Below are 14,498 nucleotides of genomic sequence, written 5' to 3'. Positions count from 1 at the left end.
TGAAGGGAAGTTTCTCTGTGATACAGAGACTTTGCAGAAATGGACTAAACATTCCGGGGGGGGTGGTCATCTGCATTGTTGCTTCACTCATTCGTGAAGATACAAAATCAGAACTTGAAACGAAGGTATTTAGGATACTATTACTATTAGAAGGCTTTGTTTTTTCACATTTATTAAGTGCTATCTTAAATGTCATCATAGCTGATTCCTTATATCCAAATTCTAGTTACTAAACATTGTGCCTTGTTTGAATAGGTGCCCAAAAAATGCAGGCTGGAAGATTCTCAGAAAAGCAAACTTGTGTGTTACTTATGTAGTTCAACGTCAAAGAAAGACCTCAAATCTGGGAAGCCAAACTGTCCTTGAGTCAAGAGGCAAAAGTTATGACCTTTCCTAGTGACTGTAAACATTTATTTTACCTGATAAGGGAAAGGGAAAAGGAAGCTAGCACTGGCAGAGCATTTCCCACCATCCAGTCTGTCTAGTCTTTCATGCCAAGTTCTGATGAATCTACCCTGAAATCTAGGTTTAGGTAGCAGATAGCCTGACATCTCATTTACCCTTTGGTTGAGCAAGTGGGAAGTAGCTGGTCATACAACTTCTAAGAGCCAAATGATCTTTGCATCCAAGCAATGGACTTAAATCCACACCCCAAATGTACCTCAGGTAAATGAATACAGCGTTAACAATGGAGTCAATCTAACATTATTTATATTAGATTCTTTTAAACAGTTTCCCCAACGGTGTCTTTCTGGTCACATATTGACAGTCAGATGGCTTGTTAGTCTGTGGCATGATTTTTCACAGAAATTAGCTTCCACAAAAGCATTTGGTATCATTCAGTCTGAGGTACCTCTTAGAAAAGAAACTGCCAATGACAGCAAAACTGTTTACTTGACTACTTCTATTGCTGGTGCTAATATTTTAACATTTCCATTCCTTTCCCCTACTCAGCCATAGCTTAGAAATAGTACCTGGGGAGAACTAGAAAAGTTAAAAGAAATAACCCTATGTTGAGATCTTTTCCTTTTGTAAGAAGATTAAATGCTTGCTGATATAAGCATAAAGCAGTCATTTGAATCATATAAAGGACAATTCATAAAATCTGAATGTGTTAAATGTTATTTTCTTATATTTTATAAGCAAAATAGCATTTCTAGCTCTGTTCTTAGATGGTAACAGAGGTTCTCTATCATCTTAAACATGAAGAAGCCTCTTATATTCGTGCATAAGTTTCAGTTCCTATTTCCTCAAACAGTAGTTTCCAGGAATGTAGAAAGATCTGTTCCATATGATATATCAGAGTGAATTCTGTATGCTTCATGTATTAAAGCATGATATTTCAGAACCTGAATTGTGGATGCAATAAATTCTAAAATGTCAACATCCTTCATAATAGATACTAGATCACCCTCAGAGGTACTGTTTTAAAATAATTTATTTTACTTTTTGTAAAACAACTCATATTAAAACATGGTTATAGAAAACTCAAGAATTTAGTCCTCAAAACTGCATTTCTCAGTACTTAAATCTTACTGATATACTTCATAGGAGTAGAAAAATAAAGACTTTCAAGAAAATCTGAAAACATTATCTAAATATAAATCTGAACAACTGGAGGGGCTTGGCCTATAAAATAAATGGTAGTCTTTTCTAGAAAACACACCTAAATTTCTTCAGTGTGTCAAAAATCAAACTTTCAGCCAACTGACCATGAATGTGATATATATCATCAGTTTAAATACTTTTTTCAATGAGTTAGGAAACACTCTTTGCTATCACCTGGGAATTTAGGTGAGACCCTTACTTGATGTTCAGCAAGATACCCAAAATATGCAGATACTTAAATCCATGGAGAATTTCCCCCATCTGATTGATAAATTTGGGGAATATAGCTTTATTTTTAGATCATTGATTCTAGTCCTTCAAAATCTAAAGCTATGTTTCTATTCTTATTCTCATATATATTCTTATATTCTATTCACTTTTCCAGTTTCTTTTAGTAAATTTGCTCTAAAAATACTCCTTCATTAAAATGGACACATAAGAAGCAAGGTAAAACACAACTGTGTTTTTTGCATTTACCAATGGTGCAGCCCAAACTCTTAGCCATTGATACCTGCTGCAGTCATGGGATGTTCCTCCTTTCATTGGTTTTTGTGGGCATTTTTGTTTTCAAGACAAGGAAAATCTTTAATGTTATAGCATTTGGAATGTACTTCTAAAACCTTATAATTTTACTAAGACAAATTATGTCAACTCTTTACTCAGTGGTTAACCAGGAGATGTAAATAACTAAATACTTGTTACCTAACCCTTTTTTCTCTTTTCTATTATCCACTGTCCTAATTTTATGCTCAAACCTAAAATTATCTGCAAAAGAAAGCTGCAGTCAAGATATGGGTAAATAATTCCAATTTTATCTTTTTTAAATGAGAAAAGAATTGCCCAAGTACTATTTTCAAACATCTGATTTGTAATAAATAATCAACACCATAAAAAGAAGAAGGGAAGCATTATCTTAACACTGCAACTATTCATGTAAAAAGAACTTTACCTTAATTATTTATCCAGTCCTGTGCGATCTTTCTGGAATTGTTTGAAATGGCAGACCCCTGCGACAGTGTTGACTTATATGAACCTTTGGGGCTCTAGACAATGATTTAAAGACCAGTGGGCGTGAATGAGACAGGCCAATCAGACCACCACCACCTTGCCCCAACGTCTCCCTCTGTCCAACTTGCGTCAGCTCTCAAAAAAAAAAAAAAAAAAAAAAAAAAGAGGCAGCTAACTCAGTTGACTGTTGTACATTTGGATTAAACATCAGTTACACCAATTTCTATTTGTTTGTAGAATTTTGGCTTTTATACAGCAAAATACTCATTTACTGAAAGTTTTATCTTGACTGCTCTCATTCTGTATGAAGATCATATAAGTCGGTTGATAAAGCTTTTGGAAAATTGATGTTTCTAGGTGTATGAACTGAAGCCAAAGCATAATAATACAATAATAATAGTTATGGAGTCTGATTGTTGACTGAAGCATTATAATCAGAATGCATAGAAAATATTAGGTATAGGGGATATATATTCAAATATATTTGAATTTCTGGCTTATTTGGAGGAAATTCTATAGAATGACAGACACTTCCAAATGGCACCAACTTACTTAAGGCACCGCAAGATTGAAAATCGTAAGCTCTGTCTACCACTGTTACCATTCCAAAGGCACTGTGCTGAATAAGCACAATGCTATCTGGAGTTTTTTATTTAAAAAATTTTTTTAGAGAAAACACGAGTGGGAGAGAGGGGCAGAAGGAGAGAGAGAAAGAGAATCTTAAGCAGGCTCCTCCGACCCTGAGATCATGATCTGAGCAGAAATCAAGAGTTGGACGCTCAACCAAATAAGTTCTCCAGGCACCCCTGTTTGGAGTTTGTAAAGAACTTCTAAATGAGCATTTCCTCCTTTTCAAAGAAATCTATTTGGCTTTCCACAAATTAGAGAAAGTCAAAGTGTGTTGGCATATAATTTGTTCTGTTATGAAAATGTATCAATTACACATATCAGAGTGAGGTGAAAAAAAGATTAAAAATCAATCCAGAATTCAGGGTTCTTTGCCTTTTAAATATTTATGACATGAGTGAACAATCTGATGACCAATCAGAAGAAATGTTAGATTACAACACATGGGTCAGCTCTCTATTTCTATAAAAACACAACTAAGCATTGTTCTTTGAGTAAGAAATTCTTAATAGTGCCCTGCAGCAGCTTAAGTAAAATGTCCATTCACCCCTTTCTAATTTCCTTTTCAAATGTGCCCATTTGGTCTATTAACTTTAATATGGTATCTTGGCTTGTATTTGTGTCTTACTTAGCTTGTTCTTTATTTTTCAAAATCACTCTGTAGATTTGTTTTTTTGTGAAAATTATTATGGTCTAGGGAAAAATTATAACAAATATATTAATTTTAACTTCAGAAAAATTTAAAGACTATTCCTTTTCAAAGCACTTCCATTGTTTAAACTGTGATCTTTCCAACTTAAGATTTTTCTTTTTGAAAAGTTACCAGATGAGTATAAGATTAAACAAGCAAAAACCTGCACTAATTGTTAGAAGATTAAATATCTGTATTCTAGTAACATTCCATTTCATAGTGGGTCAGCTGAAAAAAAATCTAATATGTGAATTTCATTCCATGGTATCTTCATATTAAAAAGGATAGAGATAAATGTATAAATAACTAAAGTTTACCTCTCTTAAAATTTTAGTTTAGATTTCATTTATAATTCAGATCTTCTTCAAATACGCTAAATTATAGTAAACTAGCATATTAGATTAAAATAAAAAACACACATAAGAGAGGTCTATATTTCTTCTGAATCTATTCTAATTGCAAAATTCTTATCACAAACTTTGCTAACACTGACTTAAAACTCAAATATATACATATGAAAATTAATTTGATAAAAGTTAGCTGAATTAAAACAGCTTGGGAGCTTGTTTGACTATTTTCTTCCCTCAATTTTTGACATGTTTAGGTATTTCAATTAATGAAAAAACATATAGTCTGCTTTTGATGAAACTCATTGTAACTTGCCTTTCATCAGGAAAACAGACTTAACGCTATAGTTTCATGTTCTACATATTTCTTAAAATCATTCGTGATGTAATTTTATATACATTTGGTAATAGGTCTTTGCTCTTTTGATTTTTAAAGCATGGCAAATGCAACATATTCATTTAGTCTCTGATTTGGCTCCAGTACCACTCTAGGAAGAGGTAATGAACCAGAATATGTACCGACTTTAAAAAGTGAATACAATGAAAAATCTGTGGGTAGTGAAAAATGAAGCAAGTCTGGGCAAGAAGATGACAAACACTTTAACTGATCCTTCATAAAAGGAATTCATATAAGTGTTACCAGGAGCAGATATAGGAGACTTGGTACGTGGGTTAAGGGGAAAGGGGACCCAAGGGATAAGATATGTCCACATGAAGGGATACCTGACTTCCCAGACTATAACACAGTTAATGTCAGCATAATTGCACAGGACTCTGGAAGATGAAGAGTCCCCTGGGACTGAAACCATCCAAGAAGGAGTTATGGAGCCCATGGACTTTGAGGAGGACCTTCAAAGTCCACATGAGATCCCAATAGGTAGAAAGAAAAAGGAAAGGCATCCTGGGTGAAAACTGTAAACAGACTAAAGCGTGTTCTGGCAAAAAAAAAAAAAAAAAAAAAAAAAAAAAAGGCATAGAATGGAATAGTCCAGACTGTAAAAGAAGCTCAGAATTTTAATGATAAGGATCTCTTGAAGGCTTCTGAAAAAAAAAATTATAAAATCAGCAGGAAGGGGAGGCAGGTAGGAAGAAGGAGGAGATGGAGGCAGGGACACGGAGGTCAGTGAGGAGGCTGAATGATAGTTTGGCTTTGGTGGTATTTACCTATCTGAGGATAATGGCAGAAGAAAAGGCAAATGGAAAGGATTTAAACCAAGGTCACTGGTGGTTTGACTCTTTCTTATACTACTGTTCCGATTTATCACTCTTACTAGCTCACCATACATGCCATGAATTTTATGTGACTATCCTATGAAAAACAAGAAACTTGCAATACAATCTTCATTTTTCTTTATATACAGGAAGAGACTACATGGTGATAACGCATCCATTTTGGCACCTCATCCATCCATCTATGGCTATCATTTTCAGATAGTACAGAGAAGGTCTTAGAGCGTATATCCCAATATGTTATCTATTCAAAGTACAAAATTGTTGGCTCAAAATAAGTTCAGATCCTACCTATACATTGAATTAAAATTTTTCTTGCTTATATTTAAAATCACTGATTATCTTGTTTAAAATTTCCACTTTCAGTGCTGTCCTCAGAAAGTTCCAGCTGGATCAAGTCAAAATGAGTCAACAATTAAAAAAAAAATGCCTTAGCCAGACCATCATGGCATTTTGCAATGACACTGAGAAAGATAACCTCTTGTTCTCATCAGAACTGCACCCAAATTTCTAATTTTAGTCATGGGACAAAATAATACTTGGAAATATGATCTGATTATAGCCAAACTGGCAGAAGAGGGTAGAAACAGTATTGACTAAGAAGAAACCAAATTACCTAATTTTTAATAATTTTGTATCATGTCTGTACCTGCATTCCCTTCCTTTTCTTTTCTCCTGTTTTAACTTCTCTTTAGGTCACCTACCTTTTTCTCATCTTTCTTTTTATCCTTGCTAAAAAAGTGACACTCTTTTAGAGCAGAAAAGAACTACGTTCTTTTTGTGATGCCTTATTTTCCAAGAAGTTACTTTTTTTTTTTTTATCATTTTCAGCCTTTAGCTTCATAAACTCAAACTCTAATAAAGTAGATCAAGTCCCGAGACTATATGTCCATCATCCTACAGTCAATATTAGTGCTTCCAAATATGGGCACTTACATTAATCCAACTATTTCCTATCGTATTGTGGGTAAATGTCTACCTGATTTACCAAGTCATTCTTAAAAATAGATACTAGGACAACTGCAGTCAGAAACAAGATCTTGATTATTTCTTTTTGATGGAGTTTTTACCCTCTGGATTTTCATTTTCAGGCTTACAGTGTTGAAGAGAATTTGTGATTTTTTTTTTTTTTTGACGTCATGCTTTGGCGCTCCAAATTCTTCATTTTATCTCTCAATATGGACACAAGAAAAAAAATGAAAGAAAAAAAATTCCGTACAGAAATGTTACAGAAATCTTCCTAAATAATTCAAATAACAGAATTCTATGATCCCGAAGGTGAGTTGACTGTGTATATACTTGAGCTACAATAGTCTTTGTATCACTTGCAGAATGATGAAAGCTTAGGTATTGCTGTAGGTGTCTTTTTCTATGGTTTTATAGTTATTAACCTCAACTCACAGAATAAAAAATACAGAATAAAGGCAGATAAAACTGAATACCCCCAAAGAGCCACATGCCAAATTAATTGCAGACGCAGAGCTAAAGATTAAGGGGCGCCTGGGTGGCTCAGTCGGTTAAGCATCCGACTCCTAATTTAGGTTCAGGTCATGATCTCATGGTTTGTGAGTTCAAGCCCCACATCGGGCTCTGCACTGACAGCTTGGAGCCTGCTTGGGGTTCTCTCTCTCCCCCTCTCTCTGGCCCTCTCTTCCTCACTCACTCTCTCTCTGAAAAATAAATAAATAAACTTAAAAAAAAAAAAGAACTAAAGATTAATGTTTGTCTAATCCTCCTTCAGCACAGCCTGTCACATATCCATCGAATCTTAGGCCACTTCCATTTTTTAAGGCTCCAAATATATTTAAAAATTTACTTAAAGCCCAAAACAGGCTTATTAAATGTAGTACATTATCAACGTGTCTATTTAGCAAATTAACACCTAAACCCACATACCATACAAACGACTTTCAATAGCCTCATTTGGGGATACCTTCAGAAACTCGAAACACTCTCAAATAAGAGACCTCAAAGGACTTCCCAGCCCAGGCCCCTGGAAGAGACCTTGCTTTTCTGCTCTAAAAAATCCCTGACCAAGAAAAATGCAATGACCCATGCATTCTGAGAAAGTGACTTAGTTGATGGCCTGCCCCTCTTTTCAACCCAGCCTACAGCACCTTTACAGTTATACAATGGAATGTTTTGGAAATGTTTGCATAGTCAACTACTATGTTGCAAAATTAGCAAACAAGTTTGGAGCAGGTTGACAAATTTAAGAGACTTTGCCACAGACCTAAATAGAAGATTCCTTTTAGCCTCAGCTGACCAAAAAACAAAAACAAAAACCAAAAAACAAAATGAAACAAACAAAAAACAAAAATAAAAAAACAAACCCAAAAAACAAAAACAAAAAAACAAAAAATCTAGTTAGAAGACAGCTCATGTTGTTATTTTTGCTCTCTGCTATTTGTCTTTTCAGCAACTCAAATTCTTGTCAATCTTTATTTTTTGATCCCACATTGAAATGATGCAAAGAAAACAGTATCAAAAGTTCATTCCAACTTCTGCCTGAGCAGATCTGTCGGGGTAAAAGATAACAAGGTCTGTGAGGCTATGGCTGGTTACGATTTAAAATAATATACCGAAATTCTAAATGCTAAATTAGAGCTTTTAAAAGTTTGCTTTGAAGAATGAGTCCTACCCTTTACAATGCCTGCTTGAGGAGTCAGCCCTGGGAAGGAAGGTGATGTAGAACTATAATGATAACAACACTTCCAGCTAAATCACCTTGTTCATCTCAGTTCTTTGTACAGAATGCAGTATTAACACAATGGGAGCTTGAGTTGACTGCCTTTCTAATGAAGAGCAATTGAGGGTTTAAAAACTATTCTTTGGGGGCCACAGCACAGTAAGTTCCATTGCTCTCCTTTATATTCCCATCCATCCCTTTCCTTTAAAAGCAAATTCTCTACCACAACATTTTCTAGACATTTTGATTTTGTAATTTTATCATTGATTGGAGATTGTAAACCTGGTGCCATCTTGCCTGAACTTGGACTCCCAACAGTATCTTGAGCTGTGACCCAATAGGCTGTAAGGAGGCAGAAGAACACTCAATGGGATCTTTAATGGGAAGGGGGCTCCCAAAAGGTGAGGACATGAACTTGTGCTGTAAAGGAATCAGTGTCCCTGTTAACAAGCGATATGGTCAGGCTGGCCTCAATGTTGAAATAAAGTGTGCATGTCTACCACAAACTGTTTTTCAAAGGAATCTGAGCAGAGTGAGATCTGTCACAGTTGACAATGACAGTTCTCACGGACCTGAGTCTCTCACGGAGGATTTCCTGCGTCAGGTCTGTGCAGTAAATGAGGTGCAGGTTTCTGCCAGGAATGTTCATCTCTCCTGCTGGGCTGTCAGCAACTCCAGGGCAGGGCCACAGGCTCAGAGCTCTTTGCAGGGCGCTTACAGACTGATACACTCATCCTCTCTGCTACAAGGGTTACCAGTGCCCAGCGGCAGTAAGACTACCTGAGTTTTTTTGTACTTTGTGGGTGGCTTGAACGAGGAATTATAATTCCTGGAAAGCTGGGTGTAAAGTTGGTAGCATCAATCTTTCTTTAAATATAGGAAAATTGACTCAGGTAAAGTAAATGTCTTGACCTTACTTAGCAGGACAGCAGCAGAGGGGGGACATTCAGTCAGATGGTTTAGGAGGTTTGGGGATGGATTCAAGTATGTCTAGACAGCCAATTTAGTTGTAAACAATTTCTTTTGCTTGCTTACCTTGATTAATTTTAGCCTATGCTTGGGTTATAATAGGCACTGTATAAATGTTGAATTAATGAAAGTCTCTGTTAAGGACAATGATTTCAATCTGTGCCTCCAAAACCTTTCTTTGGAACTTATATATGAGGTTGCAACAGGAAACATTGTAATAATTATTTCAATTGATGGATCCTGTGATATGTTAAAATGCAATAGTTCCTGAGTTGTTCTTCTCAGAGACAATGGTAAGGTGGGGTAAAGCGAATGCTCATATTATATGCATTAGTCCTTTTATAGAGAACTGCCTTCCCAGAATATAAAGCAATAATTACCAGTCATGTGTTCAAAGAATATTCAAGGAATAATAAAGGTATGCAAAAATTGTAACTATAGGTTTTAAAAGCAAATCACAAAATCTAATAGTAATATGATCCCTGTGTTTTTAAACTTACATATATGTACACAAACAGATTCAAAGGAAAAATGCCTGAAAGAACACCTATCAAAATACGAATAGTGGTTATCTCCCAGTTGGGGAAACATGGATAATCTCTTTCTCATCAATATTTGCAAATAATCTTTAAAAATTAGGGATTACTTTCACCATAAGAAAAACAATAAACGTGTATTAAAGACAAAAACAATATGAAGAGTTCCTCTCCTAGGTTTTGTAACAATTCTTTATCCCGGATAAATGTCTATTTCTGGTGAGAGTATTTTGGGTGCTTGACCAGCAATAATCAACCCTCTTGAAAAATCTTCGATTCTGAATGGGCACTTATGAGTTATTTAGAGTCAAGACAAAATTATACATGTCCAGTTTGTTTGAAAGGAGGGATTGCTTTTTCCCCACCAGCAGGAGGTACGCTAATAGATCTCAAAATATTGTGGAGAAAAATGGACATCACTATTTCTAGCATAATGCTGTGAGATAGTCGATTTCTATTACAGTGGAAGGAGTTATCTTCATCTACTCACTCATTATTGAACACCTATGAACCAGACTTTGTGGGAGGGGCTAAGGCAACAGAGACAATAAAAAATGAAGATCCAGTCTCTGAAGCCCTGGACTCTCAAGGGAATCCACTGCTTATGTAGGTCAGGCCACTGTAAGGTAGTAGGTGAGATGCCTGTAAGAACTGAGGGGAAGGATAAGTGTGGCACCCAACTCAGTTTGAGAAAGATGGACAGGACTTCCTGGAGATGACAGCTGGGCTCAGACTAAAAGAATAAACAGGAGCTGGCCAGGATCCGAGGGATGGGGAGCAGACCACCAGCGCAGGGACAGCATGAGCAAAGGCAAAGGAGGCAAGAAGCAGCAAAGTTGGAGGCAAGCGATGGGAGAGGTAGCAGGTGGGATCTCACCAGGCTTTGGGTGCCTTGTCTTTCTGTTGTTGTTTTGTTCAAATGAGCTTATAAAAAAGAGCAGCCGAACAGTGCGGACACTTCAGATACGTGAAGAAAATGTGTTAGAAATTGTGATAATAAAGATTGCAAACAGGAAACACACACACACACACACACACACACACACACACACACACACACCACTAGGGTAGCCTGGGGCAGTTCTTGCCTGCATTACATTCTTGGAGAAAGTGTTCAGGTGGGCTGGGGCCTCTGCTTTGTGTTTAGACCATCAGGATTGTTATCATATAATTTGGCTAAGAGCAGAAAAGTTTAGGTTTATAGGTATTTTGCTTCATATCATGTAAAATACATGAGAAAGGAGCTAATTACAAGTCTTACAGAAATTGAAGTTTTAACTATAGAAATCTTGACTCTTTCTATTCTTTCCTAGCTATTTGAAGGTTATTTTTAATTTTAGAATCTAAGGTTCAACATATCTAAACTTAATTATTTTAAAATACATCTAAGTAAAGATTGATGCATAATTATGAGTAATTTATCCAGTAATATTGGTATCTTAATTTGTAAGTATCTATATTCAAATTCCTTTTTATAGCATCTAGAGTAGTATGATAAATAACAGCTTAAAGACTGATACTTCTTAATTATGGGTGATCTGATATTTACATGTGCATAAGATAATCACATAGATTCAAATTATTGTGCTTGTGCTCTTAAGTTTTAAAGCTGATGGCACTTCCTTTGAATCTTGCATAAGACTTTTAACGTTAGTTTTTTCATAGGAGGCCTGAAAAGAGCTTCACATTTTTGTCTTGAAAGGATCCCTATTCATCCCTTGCAGTCTACCTGGAGAAAGTTTTTGATACCCAAAAGGATCTGAATGGCTGAACAAGTTCTTCTTCCTTTGTTATGCTAGCACTTGACATTTGCAATTCGGGAAATCTGGGTTCAAGTTCTAATTCCATCATTCACTAGCTATGGGAACTATCAACAAATTGGTAAACTCTCTGGGTCTTCATTTTCTCATTTATAAAAAGTATATAATTCTTGGGATAATAACAGGACCATTGGGAAGAGCAAATGAACTTCACATTATCATTTATTGGGGACCTACTATGTGCCAAAAATACACTTACAAATACAACTACTATGTGCCAAAAATACACTTACAAGTACACTTACAAACTGGCCAAATATTTATTTCCTGTGGAGTTCTTTTTGCCACTGCTTGGACTACAAAACATAGAAATGTAAATAGTTGGTAGCCACGCTTATACAGTGGTCAAAGAAATATCAAAATGGTTGTCCAATAGAGACCTGTCCATCATAAAATTGGTATGTTGACATGAAATCCTGATTCTAAATGTTTCAATTTACCTAATTCTCATCAAAATTTTCAGCAAGGTTAAAAGGTGAGCAACAGAATGCATCATCTCTAGTCTTTTTTCTTTTTCTTTCTTGTTTTCAGTAAATCAATCAGTCAGCCAGTAATCGCTGAATATCTATTATATGCCCAGAATGATGCTCATCACTGTCTCCATGTCTTTAGGCCTTTCTCCTACTTTCGAGTAGAATATCTGTTGTTGTTTTTTTTTTTCTGAGTGACTGCAAGCCTTAGAATAACTGAGGAATTTTGCAGTTGATTTGATATACTTGAGAGTTCTGCTGGTATCTACATATATATTAAATTATGTGTTGTATGTATTATACATGTATGTATTACACAGATGATGAGAGGGAGATCTGTATACCTGTATCTTATATCTGTTAGGAACCACAGTGCTTTCTTTTTCCTATTTAGAGAAGCATGGTCTTTATCCTTTGGTTCACATGCTATGTTCCTATAAGTGCATTGCTTTCTTATTGTCATTCTAAACCCTTTTATCAAATATGGGCCTGCCCTATGAAATGGACAGCACACGGACTCTGGAGTCCAAATTCATGGATTTGGATCTGATTCCCATTCTGCCGCCTGCCAGCTGAGAGCTTCTGGACAAGTTAGAGTTAATCATCCCTCCTCCGCGCCCTCTGCTTCCTGCGAACTGTACTGACACGTTTGTCTACATGTCTGCCCTTTTAGACTTTGAAAGTCCTTGGGAGCAGATGCTGTGCCTTATTCAGCATAGCACAGGGTCAACTAGTATAGATTCTGGGGCTTGAATGCCTGGATTTAAATCCAATTTCTGTCACTTATTAGCTGTCGGACTTGGGGAAAGTTGGCCACTTCCCTGCCTCAGGCCCTTCATCTGTAAAGAGGAGGTTATGATAGTGCCTGCCCTACACCGCTGTTATGAGGAATAACTAAGTTCATATTTGTAGAGAATTTAGAAGAGTGGCACATGGTAAACATTATGTGAGTATTTGTGTCTTTAAAGAATTGTCTCTGACTTCAAAACCCAGTATCACCCACTTAATACATCTTTGTTGAATAAGCAGATAAAGTCACGTAAATATTTTGGAATTCAATTTTCTCTTTCAAACTGGTCTAACAGAAACCATTATCCCAGGTTACTTTGAGAGGTAAATGAGATAATGGATATTTAATCATTATAAATGTAAAAGGTAGGTGTGTTTTTTTCTTTTTTGCTGTTTATAAGGGCAATAGGACATTAGCAAAATTGATTGATCATAAAATAGTTTCGACACCTTTGCTTTGGAAGTGTATTGTCACTGTTTAATTAGACCGTTATTCCACTTGTTACACTATTGATTAGCCCTGTCGAAAAGCTAGAAAATGGCAGGTTTTGACCCTGACCCGTGGAATCTCAGAAAACAACCTCGTAATAAGACATGATTTGCAATATGTGTTTGTTTAACATTAACCAACCTGTGAAGCTGAACAGCCCCATGGTACATATTTACCCCTGAACCTGTCCTCAGAGCCAGTGTTTAAACATGTAAATGTACTGGTAGACTTGGGTGAGGGAGAGGGTTGGCTTGGCTTGGCTTTGGGTTATTTATTTATTTTTTATTTCTTTGGTGACACTAACAAAACATGAAGACCCACAGATATACCGAGAACACATTTTCCAAATGCCAAAGGAAGTGACCTACATTTTGCTTATACTCTGGGATTTGAGATCTTGCTGGGCATTTTTACTAATTCTGATACTAATACTAATTCTAATACCGATTTAATACTAATACTAGTATTAGTTTTAATACTAATTTCTACGAATTCTCAACTATAATTTCTACTCTCCTCAGCTACAATTCTGATCCAATCGTTGTCACTTGATTCAGCTGCAAGATCCTTTTCATCATTATCAATCAGTGCATGGCTGAGCAAGCAGGCAACATGAAGGGCTCTCTGAGGCAGCTTCTTGATCAAACAGGACCCCATCACTTCCATCTTTACATCTCTTCAACACGAACAAGTCTTACGAGCATGCACATAGGCTCCTTCTCGTTAATTTGAGGCTCACCTGGATACAACTGCTTAGAATTTGAACTGAAGTCTTTGAGACTGTGCTGTCAAATCCTGTATGAGTTCCAGTTTAATTCGGTCTTTGTTAGAAATGAGAAAGCATACATGCAGGTGTTTTCATACAGAATGCTTTATAGACATTAAAAATAACATTTGATTACAATCTTTAGTGTTCTTATAAAATATTCTTAACACTATTTGGGAAACATACCAGGTTTTTTTGTTGTTGATTTTTTTTGTTGTTTTTTTTTTTTACCCATTAGGTGGTATGGGTACAAATGTGAATGACCGTGTGCTGCTGATGGAAGTTGGTGATGTGTACGCTGGTATTTTACTTCCTTTCTACCTCTTCCCCTTTCAGATAGTTGCTCTTTGGGCGCCTGGGTGGCTTAGTCAGTTAAACGTCCGACTTCAGCTCAGGGCATGATTTCATGCTTTGTGAGTTCGAGCCCCGTATCGGGCTGTCAGCGCACAGCCCACTTC

General features: G+C 36.2%; 1 protein-coding gene across 2 annotated transcripts in view; it reads right to left on the bottom strand.

The window, feature by feature from the left end:
- Positions 1–14,498, bottom strand: part of SLC38A4 (solute carrier family 38 member 4) — a 71,606-nt gene that overhangs the window by 38,043 nt on the left and 19,065 nt on the right. The window contains exon 1 of one of the 2 annotated variants that reach the window (XM_019419128.2): positions 2,558–2,676. The exons of the other annotated variant lie outside the window; for it this stretch is intronic. The gene's annotated coding sequence lies outside the window, so the exon portion shown is untranslated. Of the gene's footprint in view, positions 1–2,557; positions 2,677–14,498 lie in introns of those variants that run through there. 2 annotated transcript variants of the gene reach the window in all.

Source organism: Panthera pardus, unplaced genomic scaffold, assembly GCF_024362965.1.
Source record: "Panthera pardus isolate Hobbes unplaced genomic scaffold, ASM2436296v1 HiC_scaffold_6, whole genome shotgun sequence".
NCBI classification, from domain to species: domain Eukaryota; kingdom Metazoa; phylum Chordata; class Mammalia; order Carnivora; family Felidae; genus Panthera; species Panthera pardus.
Note: the sequence above shows the minus strand (reverse complement) of the source record. Positions and strands in the feature narration are given on the sequence as shown.